At 34.9% G+C, this 15,986-nt stretch overlaps 1 long non-coding RNA gene across 1 annotated transcript in view; it reads right to left on the bottom strand.

The window, feature by feature from the left end:
• Positions 1–13,526: 13,526 nt before the first annotated feature.
• LOC108760238 (uncharacterized) overlaps positions 13,527–15,986 on the bottom strand; it is a 155,881-nt gene continuing 153,421 nt past the window's right edge. Inside the window, exon 3 of the long non-coding RNA XR_001940076.1 lies at positions 13,527–13,899. This is a non-coding gene — a long non-coding RNA (uncharacterized LOC108760238). The remainder of the gene's footprint in view (positions 13,900–15,986) is intronic.

Below are 15,986 nucleotides of genomic sequence, written 5' to 3' on the forward strand. Positions count from 1 at the left end.
ATATGTATAAATTATATATATATATAAATATAAATCTAACAAATGTTAAATATAGATCTATAAACATTTTTAATGAAGCATTTAAGTATCTATAAATATAGATTTTTTAAATTCTTTTTTAAAAGCTTATAACAAAAATATAAAATGTGCAAAAACAATTTTATATACCACAGTTTGCATTTAAAATTGCCGTTTATCTATGTTAATATAAGTTTATGTAATTTTGAATTTATTTCTTTTTTTGCGAGAGAGCTAGATGAGGAAACCTTCCTATGAAGATTTTCTTTATCTTCGTAAAAAAGATATTATATGATAAATTTAAAATTACGTCGGTATCAAGCTTGTATCGAACGGCAAGCTAAAATGCAAACTCAGGTAAAATTGTTTTGTTACACTTTTTATATTTTTTTTGTTATAATTTAAGCATTTATAAAGACCTGTATATGTGTATATATTTTTCTTTTTTCTTATTAGTTTATGGAACTGTTAAAGTTTGTATGAAATAATCAACACCCTGTATATGTATATAAAAAAATAATTATAGTGCTGTTCACTGCAATTATAAAAAACAGACTTATTAATTACTGTGCGCATGTTCTTATATCCGTAATTTTGTTTTTACGATTAATATATTTTTACTTTACATTTTATTTTTTAATTATGTATCACAAATATTACATATTTACATATTATTCTTTTACATGATTATTTACTGTTTATATAGGAAATATAATATAGAATGTTATAGAACATACGTGTATGTATATATATATATATATATATAGATGTATAGTATATACATATATGTATACATTAATTATACAATATGTGTTTGAAAAATATCAACAATATACTTAGATTTATTTTTTTTAATAAATAGATATATAATATATATATATATACACGCATATAGGTATTCATAAAATATACACATATAGATATCTATGTAGATATTTAACCATATCTTCTTTCAAGTAATTGTAACTATATCCAGTTATTAAAATAAATATCTTTTACAAGACTAATTACAAATTATTAGTATTTTAAAACTCATATAATGTTTTTTTTCAATAATTAGAGTGCTAGTGCACTAATAGCTGATAAAAATGAATCGATTATATAGTTTGACTTACCCTTCGTGTAAATTGTCGTTTGTGAATACGTTTCTCATGTTGGTTCCTAGATGGCGCTCGTCTCAGCTGATGATTACGAATCGCGCGGGAAAACATGGCGTCTCTCGGCTTTCGGTGACGACAACAGATCGGACAGACGAAACCTCCTCACTCCTCTGGCATCCCGAATCAACGGTGCTTAAATCGCAGTTGCGTGGGAAGTACTGCCTGTTGTGTTCGTTCACGCGGAATTGTAAAAACTGAATTCAGCGGAATCATGCCCGCGGCGTAGTTCGGATGTATATGCCGTTGGTGTAATTTTGTATAATACGGTAGGGAACCTATTCTTAATTATCAATTCGTTTATTGGGGCTACAGAAGCCATTTTTTTAATTTTCCTAGCATTACTGATTTTAACAAAAGAATACGGCATATTGTTATTTTTAATTATTTATTAATTGTATACATATGTTATTTTACATTATAATATGTGTATATTTATAAAATTACAGGTTTTATCAATAGATCTATTAAATTACTATAAGAAAAAGAGAGAAAAGTTGAGGGAGAAGGAAAGAAGGAAGAAAAATTATATGATATTTAATATTATTCATGAAGTTTTCTACATATATTTGACGTTTTCTATTTGAGGTATCTACTTTGTATTCATAATATGCTTCTTTCTAATTCAGCAACAATCGAATATTGTCACGTTGAAGTAGTAAGTAATTGATTTGCATTTCTATAATATTGAGAATTTGTCAAATGACACATCTAATCTCTGATATAGTAGCTAGTTTTTAATGAAAGAAAAGATTCTTTAAATAGAAGGAACATACTTTTGTTCAAAATTTTGAATTAATTATAATACTTGGAAATATATTGATGTTAATCTTTCATTTACAATTTGAGTTTTTTTTTTGGCACAAGCAAAATTTAACTCGCATTTTCACTATTATTTTTATTCAAATTTTAATTTTTATAAAATAAAGGTTTTAACATTTGAGTTAAGATATATTTGATAATATGTAATACAGATGTTGAAAAGTAACCTTGAATTTTTTTTTGGAAAATTTAGAGAAAGCAAAAAAGACTAGGTTGGACAAAAAACTCATATTGCAAACGAAGGAAGTAAAAATATGATGCAGGCAAAAAATTAAATAATTTTATTGATGCATAGTCAACACTTTTTTTGTTAAACCAACATGTAGATTTCTTTAAACATTCGAGTCTGGTGATTTAATCAGAAATAATATTACCACAAATTATATTGTGGATTAAGATAATAAAATTAGTATTATGAGCTAAAGATAGAGAGAAAGAAAGAGAATCAATTTTCAAGTTTTCAGTTTAAATTTTAGCAGTTAAAGAACTTCAATGAGGCAAATTTTTCATAATATTTTATCGGCTTGATTGCATATTTTTAAACTGTTAAATCGCAATGTCAACGAATATGAATCAGATTTATTATACTAAAGCTAGTATTTGTAGTTAGTTCTTATTTCAAGATCGTCTTAAGTAATGTCTTAAGACACTAAAAACCATGGCACACAAAAAAGGCAGTAAGACGTAAGCAGTAAGAAAATCAACATGTTGGATTGATTACTGCTTATGTTATGGTCTTATAGATTCTACCGTGATTGGTCAATTCGCTTACTGCTTAATTTTTTTTGCGTGCCATGGCCCACTGCGGCCCTCTAATTGGTTCATGACTTCTTAAGACGATCTTGAATATAAAATCTGACTATGGATACCATAGTCAGTTTTTATTTTAAGATCACCTTAAATAATGTCTTAATATATTAATACGGCTTTGTGATTGGCTTATGATTGATCTTAAGATTGCACTTAAGACGGTCTTAAAAATAAGACCGTTTACTATAAATACCGACCTTGGTAACAATGGCTTCGAGAAAAGAAAGGCATTAAGGAATGGGATTTTATAAAATGTGTTTTATGCGACATGTATTAAGAGAAGTTAACCAAAGAACTGTTAAATTTTAGATACAGATTCAATGTGTCTCGTTAAATCACGAAGATGTGAAATTAGGAGCTGCTACACGTTCTTCTTGATGCGATTCGACTTACGTCACTTGTATACTGCGGTGAGCGATAAACGTTCCACGTGTCGCGCGACATGACTCGCATGCCTCGTTACCTGCATTTAACCCCTATGTTCTACATGCAAACGATTTATATGTCATTTATGGTACTTTTTTACGTCATTTATGGTTTACAACGGTGGACGCATACGCGCGGCCACTTTGCGTATCGCCGCAGCCGCCACGCGGAGCGAACGAAAAAAGAGAGAGAATAACGATTTTTTAATTATGAGATTGTATCGTTGCCTTGCAGCATTAAGCAGCGTAATTTGACATAAGTAGTGCTGCAAAGATACCACCGATGAACACACATGCATTACTTTTTCTCTCTTGCCTATTTTTCGATGTCGATATGAGCACCAAGTGCAACGTTATTATATGGCGGCGCGATGTTTATCTTAACTCAACAAAATTGTGTAGAACGTATTATCTTTACTCCGCAGTTTGCAATGCTTTTATTTTTGGTATCGTACTAATTGTTTTTTTTATATTGCTGTTAATTTAAATTGTGATAATTTGCATGTTTTATTTACAGCGTTGTTGATTGGTGCGCGTGTAAAAAGAGTTTAAAAGTAAGATAATAAAGTTTAAAAGAGATTCAGAATCATAAACAATTGATATGATACATAATTCAAAGGTTTATTTTAAATAAAAATTTTCTGCATTAAATAATTTTTTAAATATATTTTTTATACTGGCTGCGTTCAGCAGAGAAAACAGCTTTGCAACTGTTGTAAAGATTCTTCAATACGATTGGTTTTTATTTTTAATTTTTTGTGGATCTAAATGTGCAAACTGCAAACCAATCGTATTGAAGAATTTTACAACGGTTGTAAAGCTGCTTTTTCTGCTGAACGCAGCCATATATTGACATTATTTATACATAGTATGTACACACATTATTTAGAGTTACTTTTAAATTTAGGCCGGTATTCATAGTCAGATCTTGTATTCAAGACCGTCTTAAAAAGTCACGAACCAATCAGAGGGCTGCATTAGCGCGTTTTAAGACATTACTTAAGGACGGTCTTGAAATAAGAATAATCAACTATGAATAGCCTAAGGCCTTAGATAGATTATTTCGTCTTAGGTTTATTTTCTGTAGCTGAACCAGTCTAGAACTTAAAGTGAAATAGATATATGTTCGTTATTTCAATATTTGATGAAAGCAAGAAAAGTTTCTAATGCGAGAATAAAAAATAAGTTCCTTTCACACAAATCGATAGTCGGTATCGCAGGCATTGTCGACCTGCTTAAGTCTCATTAGGTGTGTATGTGTGCTTACAGGTGGCGCTAGTATGGACGATACGCGGAGTCGCGAGACGGGACCGCCATTAAAACGTAACGGCTTAATTATTAGTCATGTTTTTCAATTTAATCGCGGAGTAACGTAAAGTGAATGTGATAGCGAATAAATATGGCGTTCGCGTACAAGTCTCACGTTCGAGAGCGACAGATAAATATGATAACAAGTACTCCGGTGAACTGCGACGAACTTTTCGAATGTCGCGTATCCTCGTCTTTGCGCGCCGTATCGGAAGAGGAAAAGTTGTGTGAGGTCTTTCCCTGCCTACGTGCCGCAACGAGAGTAGCTGCGTCGGGGGATGAGGAAAAAGGAGCGCAGATGCCAGTGGATGCAGGGATAGCCGGGGGTAAGTATAACCCCCTTAAATAATATAAAATTCAGAGGAAGTTGATAAGCCGGGGTGCGCGTTCGAACTTTTCACTCGGCGCTCGCGCCTTCCATTTCTTATTATAATGAATGCATATCGGCTTAGCCGAGGCTAAGAGGGCCGGCCGTTGAGAACCCTTTTTTGGTGCTCGCGAGCTCGACAACTCTGTATTCGAAGGAAAGCGGAAGAATCCGCATATTTTTCGCGACAGATCGGGAGAGCCGGTGCTCTCTGATGTTCATTTCTACCAATGTAGATTAACTTTAATCTTAGTTTAACTTACTCTCTATCCCTTTCTTCTTATTCTTAAAACTAGAAAAAGATAAAAAATGAGATAAACTGACTAAAGTTAATCTACATTGTGGCATAAGAAGTATATTTATTTATACCAATGTATAGATTAACTTTAATTTTAGTTTAATCTTTAAGTAGTAAGTGGAGTGCTCAGAACTCTAAACAAATTTTATTTTTATAGTTATATTGTTTAATATGTAGTATGTATGATTAAATTTATATTATTTATATTCTTATATGAGACAAAGTAATATAAAAATAATTAACTTTAAGACTTCTAATCAATTCTTTTTATTTTCTTTTTTCAGAACCTGGTTTTTAAGATTTATGCGTAGAGGCTGTGGCCTACCTACTTAAAGGTTAATTAGTTTTTTATCTTCTTCTAGTTCTAAGAATTAGAAAAAGATAAAAAAGAAAATTAACTTGAAATTAAAGTTAATCTATATTGAAATGGGAATTAGAAAAAGATAACGAGTAATTTAAATCGAGATTACAGTTAATCTACATTGGTCAAAATGAATGTGAGCGAACGCCAAGTGCACTATCGTGAAATCTGGTCGAACGCTCGATATTTATATGTGATAATTGCATGTGTCGCGTGTAGCAGGGCGTCACGCTGCATTTTCATGACGAATTGACTGAATATGTTCTGCAGGTTTATTTTTAAACCACAATATTATCGTAATATAAAGGACCTCGTGCTAATTATATGAAAAATTTGGTCTCAGTGAAATGATTTTCTTTCACATTTATATAATTTATAAGGTGGTGAACGAAAGATGTAATAAACACACCAATAATAGATAATTTTTGAGCTGTTTTGTATTAAAGATGTAAAATAGAGCACTTTTGAGATTCATAACCCAAAAATTATCCATTATTGAGCTTTGTATCTATTACATCTTTTGTTTACCACATTATAAATTACACATATATGAAAACGAATTCATTTGATCAATTTTCCATATAATTAATGCGAGATCTCTTCACTCGTTTTAATATAAAAATTTAAGGATATTTATATACAACAGCAGGTCTCTCGAATAGTAATTATTACACTACGATTTTTGGCTTAAAAATTGTAGTATGATAACTATTAATTCGGAAAATCTGTGGTATTCTTAAATTTTTCCATTAAAACGAGCACGAAATTTCTCCCGCCAAGAAATTTCTTTTATTATCGATTGATTGGATCCCGATAGGAAATTTTACCGATCAAATTCGGCGCTCCGGTTTCACATAAATTTCATCACGTTCGGCGACCGATTCTCTCTTTTTTTTTCGTCTCTTTCTGCTGGTAAAAGTTACAGGAGAGGGTTGGTCTTCAACAAGTTTAATTCGAAATGTCAGTGCCAGATTGCGTTCGTCGAACCACATGTTGCCAACTGACTTCCCGCAAAGCCGCGCACACCCGCGCGTAACATACCGTCGAATATTCCCGCTACTATTATTACTATCCACGGCTATACCGCACTGTTCGAAAAGGGAGGATTGTTCGTTTCCATCCATCGCACAATCTCGGTATTTAGGTATTCAAACAAAAATGTCGCGGATGTCATGTTGCGTCGCAATATTGATGGATTCGATACTGAGAGAGGAAAAAATGCGTGTAAAAATTTACAGTCGATATTCTTAGTTTTTAGCTAAGATCGCGACTGAAATTTTTAGAATATATAGTAAAGTGATATACAGAAATATTATTTTCTATAGCTGTGTATATATCTTACCTCATGTTGTTTTCCTAAGAAAGCAATCTTTTCAAATTAATATTCGCATTCATTTTTGTGCAGGTTTACCTTTGAAATTTACAGTAAAGAACACTTTGAAAGAAACAATAATAAATAATATTAGACCGCATATGAATACACAATTAACAATAAGGAACTCAATTCAAAAGTAAATTGTACAATAAGTTCTTTCAAAGTAACGAGAAAGCCTTATCGATTTTAGCTGGATCTTCATGCTTAAATAATACTTCCATGTGTTCTGTACAGAACTGGATATATAAATTCACACCGAAATATTATTTAAGCATTAAGATCCAGTTCAGACCGATAAGACCTTCTCATCACTTTGAAAGAACTTGCATAATTTGCTTTTGAATTGAATCTTTGTAGACTTGATTCGATATGGGTTTCAAAACTTGTATAAAGATGGATGCCTTTAAGCTGAAGAAATGCTCATTGAGAAAATGCGCGATTAAGTTACATAAATTCGTTTAGCGGAAGTAGAGAATTATGCCGTAAAGTTTCAAATGTGGGCGTAAAGCCTAACCGCATCGCTTTATTAACAGGGAGGAAGAAAATAAAAGCCGAGGAGACAAATGGCCTTTGGTACCATTAAATCATCTCAAAAAACTTAGTAATTTAATAAGCAATTTCATGTAAATTTTGAGGTCGTTACGGTAACGGCTTGCTGTTGGCCAAGATTTTCGGGCATTTTAAGATCCGCATAATATTGATGTCGCGATACGTACGATTTTAATTCATATGATATACGAGATGTTTGTTTCATGGCAATGCTGTCACATGTTATTTTCCAAATGATTAATCATAGAAGAAAATCCTTGATGTTTAAATGATTTTGGATAAAGAAACCGTTTCTTTTTTTTTTATCTACCCTCTTATAATTAAGATAATAGGAAATAGATATCATATATATACGTTTGTATATATATATATATACAAAACAGACAGTCATGTATATTATCGTTATATCCATCTTATGATACTATATCTGTTCCTTATGGTTATTCTTCCTTATGCTTCGACCGATGGCATTCTTCAAGATCATGATGAAAGTGGGGAAACTTCGGACGTCTCGATGAAGCGAGATGAAGCCACGTTGATTCCACGTTTTATCCCGAGAAATCGTCGATCGATCATCCGTCACTCTTCCCTAAAGACGCGTCTTTAGTGTACACACGTGCACGTGCAGTGGATACGTCAGCAAATCCATGTGTATCCATACGAACGTTGCAATCTACACGTGTGTTGCGTGAATTGCCGTCGATACGTTTCGTTACACGATCAGAATATCTTAAAGCACTTTGGCCAAAAGAAGCGATATTATCGTATTCGATATCTTTTGAAATAGATATTAAAATAAATATGGTACATGACGGTTTTGTATCCTAATATCTAAAAATTTTGCCATATATAGATCTGAAGATAATTATATTGGACTATCACACAAACTAATTCTCTAGGGACATTCAAGCATAATAATAATAATAATGTAAGAAATTTCGACATTATAGCAACTCGTTGGAGCATCTAATATAATTATTTAGATAGTCCAATAAAATAATTTTTAAATAATTTTAATCTTCAGCAAAATTATTTTCTTCGTGTAGATATCGCAACATTCTCATTTTTTAATTCAAGTTTGTTGCGTAATTTCAAGTAAAAATAGATATATCTTGATTACATCTTGCTTTATTTATAAAAAGAATTTACAAAGGAGGAAGAGGAGAACATATGGTGAAAACACTTTTATATTCTTCAAACATTTGAGGTATAGTAAAAGGATTGAATAGGGTCGTGTTTGAAAGACATTTAGCGGTGGACGCGTGGCGAAAATAACGGCTCAAGGTGTTAACGCGGTATTTTCGCGGGATTTATCGCGAAATCGGCAGTATCTGCGCTCGGAGAGGAGGTTCGTAGATATTTATTCGCCTCACGGCGCGCCGGCGACCCGCGATGTTGTCGCGGTGCTTTCAAAAGCTCAGAAAGCGTGATACGCTCGGGACTACGGCATTATATGCGCATCTTGTGTTTCATATATATAATACACACACACACACACACACATATATGAAACACGTGTGTGTGTACATACATACACACTCGCGAAAGAGGGAAAGAAAGAGATGTACCTACCGTATACGTATATATGTATATGGGGAGGACACAGCGCGGCTCTTTGCGCAACCCCGAAAGCAATATATCGATGTTTAGCAACCAATAAACGGATCACTCAAAGAGGGCTTTTACCGTAAAGCGCCGGGTGCTTCGTCGACGTTCCCGTTCCTTCCTGCATCGTACAAACACACACAGACACCGAAGTATACATTGCATCCATGCGTGTGTGCCATATGTGTGTGTGTGTGTGTGTGTGTGTGTGCTACGTATGTGCCCGCCAATGTACGTTTAACGGTGCCAGACGAAGTACGGCGCTTTTACGGCTCAAAGTAAACGCATTTATAGAGTCGTTCGCCAGCAGCGGTGCGTGGCGTTGGTGTAACATCGCGACTGACCATTTAACGTCGCTTTTATGATAATGTTATCAATAGCATAGTCTTGTTTTCCTTCGTGCGACTCGTTTCTTTCTCTCTCTTACTCTCTCTCAGCTGACCGCACTTATTTACAGCCCGCGTTTATCGCTCACCTGTATCGCCGAGAGTGCCGTCTGGAGAGATCTTTGGCGTTAATTGGACACAAAAGCCGCAGATCGCACCGTAACGGTGCGATCGCCATGTAGAAAAACACACCTGATGCGAAAGTTACTTAGCCGACTAATGCCCCAAGGCGAATACATTAGAGCGTTGTACGATATTAGAGATATGCTAATGACGCAAAAATCGGTGCATGTATTTCTAACGAGCACGACGCCGCGTTATTTTTTCGATTGCATTTCACAATGGATGTATTGTTGCGTTTTATAGTGAATGTTATTATTAGAAAATGCAGTTAAAAATATTTCTGTTTCGACGTATATCTTCTTCAGTGTCTCGTTTAATCGTTGCAAGAAATATCGTAGATACTTTTTCTATATTTACTTTTTCGCATTTATCCATAGCTGCCGAAAAAGCTGGTTTTTCTAAGAAACCGGGAAAAATATCGGGGAACTCTAGAAGACAAGAGTGGGTGTCTTTAAAGATGCTCTCATATATTGTTGTTGGCATCGCGATGTCACTCGCAGCGCCTTCATAATTCTTTCCGCAAGTGGAGAAACATTTGTGGCAACTGGCGGAAAGTGTCTTGAAGTGAAAGCTGCGATTTTGTCATCTCTTATATTTCCACTCACTTACCAATTTCTTAAACGATTTTAATTTTGATATTTTATTATCTACTGCATGTAAAAAATTGCATATCAAAGAGATATTAAACATTTTGGTATACATTTTCTTTGACAGTCTATGATAATTAGATAAATTGAAATAATTTTTCATTATTATCTTATATAATGCAGCGTCTTTTAAATCTGTAATATTAATTATATGTAGTGTCAATTTTTCAACGTCAAATTTCTCAATGTTTTTAAAATTAAAATAATACTTATGATAAAATAAGTTAATTCAAAGCAAATATCAATATTTTTAAGTTAATATATATAAATAGTTAATATATATCTCACATATTGGTAAGGAGAACAAAGTACGTGGAAAATATAAATTCATTAAAGATGAATCGACTCTTCATTGATTCTCAGGAAAGTAGATACAAGCAATTATGTTTATGTGTGTGTACTAAGAAATTTAGAAAAACTTATAAATTCTATTCGCGTTATCCTGAAATGTGTTTGGAAGCTATACAGGTCGCGTTTTCTTTCTTTTGCAACATCTTATCACCATCATCAACCATTCGAGCTTCCTCGGAATTCCAGAAAGCGGAGAAAAAGCTGAATCATTGTGGCGCGAATCGGAGATGCTTCCTGGAGAGATGCTCGCAAGAAAGGGGAAGGACGGACCGGATGGAGAGCGACGAGCGAGGTCGTCGTGGGGTTGGCCGAGGGTGGAATATACGAAATAGCTGGACATTCGACCGTCGGTGGCGATGGTGAACCCTGGCGACCGGTGGGCAGCGGCCTTGATGTATGTGTGCATGGGGTTGGAAAAGTCGGAGTTTCGTGTACATCGAGGATGTTTGCGCGCGCGTGTACGTCGCGCACAGGACACGCCGGATTTCGGGGGGGCAGAATCCTTGAAAAGCCGAGACCAGAACGCCATTGGCCGCCGGCAGAGCCCCGCGTCCCCCTGCTCGGCCAATCCCGCCGCGAGCTGATAACGGCGGCGGTTCTTCTCTCCGCCTTCCGCCTCCTCAAGACGCTACGATTTCGCGCACTATATCAAGGAGAGGTGTACGTATGTATGTATATATGTATGTACATACATACATATATATATATATATGTATGCCCATCAGCGACTATATCGTGTCCGTTCCGCCACTGCTCTTCTCTACGAAGATCGACCATCTTCTTTTTCTCGGCTGAGGAAATTTTCTCTCTTCTTCCCTCTCGATAGATGCTGGAGATCGTTCAGCCGTTTCTCGATGTACGCTTTTGATATTGGTGGCCGATAGCTTGACGGAATTGCTCACGCCGCGCGTGGTAACTCGGAAATTTCACCGGACAGAGTTTATTCGGGATGAGATCTTAGACTTTTTAGAGGGATAATGTTCGAGGAATATTACGGCTCTTTGACACGTTCCGGTTGTGACTTTAGCTACTGACAACGAGAATGTTCTTTAATCGATATATTTTTTGTAAAAATTCCATAGGATTAATAAGTTTGCAAAATTACAAGATTATAAAAAAAATTATCGCTGAACATGAAAATCTTTTCTGATCACATTAGATTCTCGTATTAAATTCACTCTTCGAAAAATTCATAATTAGAGAAAGAAAATGTTATATAAAATAAAAAAATCTTACATATTTTTATTCTATTTTAAGATATGTGTTTATTTTTCTAAATTTCAGAAATAAACTTAAAAGAGAGTAGAAGAAATTAAGAATTTGATAATGAAAAGATTTGGGGAACGAATTGTAAATTATCTGATTTTATTTCTGAATTGACAAATGATAATTGAGAATACTTAAAATAAAATAAAATACAAACAAACGAAGGAAGTGGCTTTATAACAAAACATTAAATAATCAAGAGCATACAAGCATAAAGTAAAATACTTTTTCATTGAATATATCGAATAATTGTTCTGAAATTATTTAGATTTTCATAATCAATGGCCAAAGTTCTTTCGAAAGTAAAAGCAATATGAAAAGAAGTTTTACTTGATTTCTGTCTTGCCAAAGTTGTGTGCGAGGCGACGCAGGTGTCGATCTTAATTTTTTCGCCCATGCTTAAGTAAAAGAGGAGCGTTACGGCGAGGAGAAAGATGGTTTTACGACGATTTTTTTGCTCATTGTGCAAATATAGTAATATTTTATTTCATCTGTATTAACTACTTTTCTGTTTATAAATATTTAACTCATTTACATATTGAGAAAAAATGAATAAATTTTAATAAAAACATTTATTTAAATAATACCAACTAAATATTCACTTACAGTAAATAAATATTTATTCAGTAAAAAAATAATTGTTAAATCAAATTAATGATTCTTATACCAAATAAACCTATCTTTATTTCGTAAAAATATTTAGTTGGTACTTAAACAAATGGTTTATTAAAATTTAAAACATTCTTTTTTAGTGCAATCATGATTTTTCGTGAATTATTCGTTTCACTCTGTATTCGAATATTTTAATGTCTCGTAAAACTTTCGGTGTTGTTTTGCGTTTTCCAGCTCGAACCGCATATATTTAAAGTAGAGAATTAGCGATTGGCTTCGTGTACAAGTCTCGTTCCTCGGAATGGACGACCACGGTTCTTGAGTCGTGTAAGGCACATCGCAAGTGGTTTAATGGGGTTGCGTAGGGCTGACAAGATAGAGGGTGACGATAAGAGTCCCTCCTTCGGCAGCTTCCGTGGGAGGGGGGAGGGAGGGTGCGTGACCGTACGGAATGCCGCGTGACGCGTGTAATAACCGTAGCCGCGCGGCCTCTCCGCGCGGCACGCAGCCTGCACACGGGGACTAAGTGTATACTTACTCGTATATACTTACGTGCAGAGTGCGGTGCCCCAGGTTGCACGGCAGGTGCCGCCGAGGATTCTAAAACGATCACGTCGGCGAAGGGAAGCGAGCCGATCAGGCCCGTAGCTATCGCGAAATGAATAGTGACGATGAAGCATATAAGCAGAGCGATTTACTTTAAAAGAAATTGTGTTTAAAAAATATTCTAAAAGATTGAGTCATTAAATTAGGATCCTATTCGCATATTAAACCTTTTGGTTGGTATCATTATAACACATTGTTGTGCAACATATTTATTTTAAAGAGCTTTTCGGCTAGAAACTTTTCTTTTAGCGTTGTACAAAATTGTATTAGATTTTTATTTTAAATCATTGTTATAATAGTAATAATACTTTAAAACATAAAAATTTAAAATTATTATTTTTTATGTTAACAAGGCTGAAAAATAGACCTCCCATAAGAATCTAAAAATTCTAAGTACATCACTGTAAACGAGAAAGAAAGGGGAAGTTCTTTGATGTCGGCCACTGTTACCGACTAGCACCAATATTATCTTTCTATCTTTTTGTTCCGTTCTTGATTAATGTTCTGAAGCTGACATGTTTTGGCAGACATTTTTTATCAATGTGCAGAAATGCTCATTCCAATTAATTTGATCGTAGATTAGTGAGTTCGCGTAGCGGTTATCGAAGGATCGTGGGGTTTTTGCTGGAAGATAAGAGCTCCCAGTGAGTTGGAATATTTATTTATTATACGAACGAAACGCGAGATACTTTGTTAAACTCGATCGTGGAACAGAAGTTGCGCGAGAATAAATTCGTTCTCGAAGTTAAGAATATCCTCTTGCAGTTTTGCCTGCTGATTATCGCTTTTTCTCCATTTCCTGGTCGCTACCTTCTGTAACAGAAATTTAAGCGATTATGTTTAATAGTTATATACGAAGCATTGTATGAAAGTTTTGAAAAAGTTACTAATATTTTATCTAGCATTTTATTGTAGGTGTAATCGAATAGCGAACTGATATTCATTTCTATCAATGTAAATTAACTTTAATTTTGGTTTAACTTTCTCTCCTTAGTTCTAAAAATTAGGGAAAGATAAAGAATAAATTAAACCGAAATTAAAGTTAATCTATATTGACAGAAATGTTCATTAGATGATAAAAAAAGATATAAGTATAAGAAAGCGCAGGACATAAATAGAAAAATCAGATATAATTGTGACGTTTTATAAAAGAATTACATTATCGCGGCATCTCTTATTGAATCTCATTTTCCACTTTTGTAGAAAGTAGATTCAAGGCGTCGTAATTTCAAGGCGGAAGCGGAATGCGTTACGGTAGGACGGCGATAATAACAATGATAACGTATTGTTGTCGCGTTCGACCCCGCGTAAATCGGCGTGGATATTTTACGGCAGCGCCAGCAGATTACAGGCTCAATTAGCATGAGGACTACATAATTAATAACTTGATTAATGCGTCGAAGCGGAACGTCTGTCCATTCGTGCTCGTCAGGTCCGGCCTGCCGCGGCCCGCCAACTCGTGGATATCTCGCGTTTACGCCGGCAGTCGATTGCGTCCTAATCGATTATACTGCGTCGTATAATGTCGCTACCGATCGCTTATGCTTACCGCTCATCGCGTCGGCACGGCTCGCTTACGTTTATGTATGTTTAGGCCCGTTGCCGCGGGGCAAAACTCATTAGCGACCCATTTCATATTCCGGAAGGGAAGTTGGACCGGCTGACGATCGGTTCGTGCACCGGTTAGCCATTAATTCCGGTCAATTGTCAGATATCACATCGAAAATCTGGCAATATTGAATGCCACGGCAGTCGGTCGTAGATGTCTATCAGCTGTGCATTATGCGTTTCGAATTCTCGAAACGACGGACACGAGGATTGTTAATGAACGTGTATAAATGTCATAAAATTTAAGAGATTTAACTCTCTCTCTCTCTCTCTTTCTTTTTTCGTGATTGAATTTATTTTCGTTAATTCTCCGTCGACAACTGGGGTCTTTAAAGACACCATTGATATTTTTTGGTTGTGAATTCTGGTAAAATTTAATTTGTAAGAAAAATAGGGAAAATATAATCTGATTTATATAATGTAAAAATTTTTTGTTAAAGCTTTGACAACTGTATCAGAATTTTTTTATATATAATCCGGAATAATAAAAAAATTGTTCCGTTTCTCAAAGATTCTTATTGCTGATGGAAGAGAGTTGAAATTTTAATGATGCTAGGAGAGGGTTAAGTTTAACAAAATAAGGAACTTTAAACGAATGATGTTGAAGTTAGTAAATAATAGATACAAAATTTCTAGGAAAAATTCTTTAGGTCTTTTTGCGTTGCCTGCACTTTCTGCACTCAATATTTTCGCTTTCTTTCTCCCCATCTACCGAATATACATATATTTTTGGGTATTTCAAGCAACGCGAACAGACCTTCTAAAAAAAAATTCATAATTTGACTGAGAAAAACGTAATTGAGAATGATCTTATTTAAATATTAATTATCTTTCTTTAGGATCTCGTCAGGATGAGAACTGGCGTGGTTTCGTTTTCGTGAGACCGTAGCTCGAATCGAATATCACCATAGCGCTTCCCCAAACAACGTTTTTTCCTAAATGTACCCGCAGCACAGACGCAGCAAATTAGAAAAACGAGCTACTTCCGTATACAGGTACTCCGTGGTGTATATCGTACATTTATCAATGGCGAAGACGGGGAGGCTGATCTCGAAAGACAAGCGCGATTGAGTTACGTTGATTTTATTCCGCATTATTCTACCCAGGAATCGCTCCTTGGCCGAATCAGTTTTATTTTCCGGATTGCCGATATATACGCGCGTCGAACGGCAGCTCGCTGGCTGGCTCGCTGGCTGGCACGCCGGGATTAACGTCATTGCGGTTTTTAAGCAGGCAATTTCCTAATTCGGTGCCCGGGGATCCCTGATTTATCGCGCTTTTGCCAGTTATTC

The sequence above is a fragment of the Trachymyrmex cornetzi genome, unplaced genomic scaffold (assembly GCF_001594075.2).
Source record: "Trachymyrmex cornetzi isolate Tcor2-1 unplaced genomic scaffold, Tcor1.1 scaffold223, whole genome shotgun sequence".
In the NCBI taxonomy this organism is placed as follows: Eukaryota; Metazoa; Arthropoda; class Insecta; order Hymenoptera; family Formicidae; genus Trachymyrmex; species Trachymyrmex cornetzi.